At 42.6% G+C, this 2,080-nt stretch overlaps 1 pseudogene; it reads right to left on the bottom strand.

The window, feature by feature from the left end:
* Positions 1 to 884: 884 nt before the first annotated feature.
* Positions 885 to 1,369, bottom strand: LOC105541265 (annotated as a pseudogene).
* Between the last annotated feature and the right edge of the window lie 711 nt (positions 1,370 to 2,080).

Consider the following 2,080-nt stretch of genomic DNA (forward strand, 5'->3'; position numbering starts at 1 on the left):
ACCGTGTTGCCCAGGCTGGTCTCGAACTTCTGAGCTCAGGCAATCCGCCCGCCTCGGCCTCCCAAAGTGCTAAGATTACAGGCGTGAGCCACCGCGCCCGGCCCTCCAATACTTTAAAAAGACAATTGGTTTGACTTCAGTTGAGGAAACCAGAAAAAAAATAAATATATTTACGGAAAGAAGCTAAGAATTAACAGAAAAAAAGTAAAGCTGATCCATAACTCGAGTGGTAGGGAGAATTATAGGTAAGTCACGATGCTTATGAAAGAGAGATGGCGCCGGGGAGATGGAGGAGAGGAGAGAGATGAAAAAAGAGAAATAACCACAAACATAGGAAATTGAACGTGGAATCTTAAAAAGGCAAACTCATAGAAACAGTGGAAGTGTGGTCACCAGAGGTCAGGTGGCGAGAGTGGGAAATGAGATGTTGGTCAGATGTTTTAAAAAGAGAACAAACTTGCAGTTATAACATGAATAAGTTCTGGAGACCTAATGGACAGCATGGTGACTACAGTTTATAATGTATTGTATATTTGAAATTCACTTAGAGTAAGTGAAATACTCTCATCACACATACCCAAAGGGTAACTATGTGAGGTGATGGATACATTCATTAGCTGGATTGTGTCAGTCTCTTCACAATGATATATCAAAAGATCCTGTTGTCACCTTGAATAGATACAATTTTATTTAATTTTTTCTTAAACATTTTATTGATGTTATAGAGGGATTTCTTTTGTTTGCATTTTTCCAGCCCCTGGGAGAGTGGCTGAGTACTGAGCCTATCACTACTTGGATGATACAGGTAAGACTCCAGATTCACGCTTCCAAGTGCTAAGAGTTCCTCTAAAGTGCCACAATCAAGCCGGCCCTCATTTACATTTCTACTGAACATGGCAGTGCCCACCGGTATCTCTGAAGTGTAATTGCATCTTAGGTTGGCATTTCTCCAAGTAAAGCAGCTGTTTGGAATTGAATGCTCCCCTTCTTTTTTGTCTTATAAACTAAACTGCATCTTCATGCTTAATTCCATATTCAGTCAAAGCAAGTGCCGCCAGCACAGGTGCCCTTCCCAATCCCACAACACAATGCACTGCCATGCAGCAATCTGGCTTTTCATGCCATTTGGTGTTTGACAGGTTTAGCCAATCATCTGTTATCTGATTAGGTGGTGGAGCTTCATCGTCAAATGACCAATCTAAAATGTGAATTCCTTGTTTTTCAACTGGAACTTTACCAAATGTAGCATCACAAACTGAAACCAAAAGTGTCACTCCACACTTCTCACATTCCTCTGTGAACCTGTTGCAGTGGCACTGGTAGACTTGTGGGTTATGAGAAAATGCATGTTCCTGTAGATCTCCACAGGGGCTGGACAGTCAGTCCATTTTGGCAAAGAAAAAGTGTGAGCATGTGTGTGAGTAATGGGGAAAGTGAAAAGAAATTAATAAATCTTGAAATGTTTCACAGCAGAAAACTTTTTAATCTTTTATTTTTAGATCACTAGACTGCCTATTATTGATCAGTGTTTTTTTCGACTTAACTTGTCTATTCCTTATGAAGCTACTATCTTCAAGATAAGCAGAATTATTCAGAACCCACTGGAACCCAACCTCAATTTAGGCCTCAATTTCTGCAGATGGACACCTCCGGACTCCAAAAAATCCAACAACATACAAAGCTTAAGCAGCCTTTATTACCTTTAGTTCAAGTTAAAAGTGTAGGTCACTTTCCACTTGTGCTTACTTGATGCTTAATTTTACTGGAATCGCTAAAAGAAATATACTTGCGGCCAGGCCCGGTGGCTCAAGCCTGTAATCCCAGCACTTTGGGAGGCCGAGACGGGCGGATCACGAGATCCGGAGATTGAGACCATCCTGGCTAACACGGTGAAACCCCGTCTCTACTAAAAAATACAAAAAACTAGCTGGGCGAGGTGGCGGGCGCCTGTAGTCCCACTTACTTGGGAGGCTGAGGCAGGAGAATGGCATGAACCCGGGAGGGGGAGCTTGCAGTGAGCTGAGATCTGGCCACTGCACTCCAGCCTGGGCGACAGAGCGAGACTCCGTCTCAAAAAAAA

The sequence above is a fragment of the Mandrillus leucophaeus genome, unplaced genomic scaffold, assembly GCF_000951045.1.
Source record: "Mandrillus leucophaeus isolate KB7577 unplaced genomic scaffold, Mleu.le_1.0 Scaffold237, whole genome shotgun sequence".
Classification (NCBI taxonomy): domain Eukaryota; kingdom Metazoa; phylum Chordata; class Mammalia; order Primates; family Cercopithecidae; genus Mandrillus; species Mandrillus leucophaeus.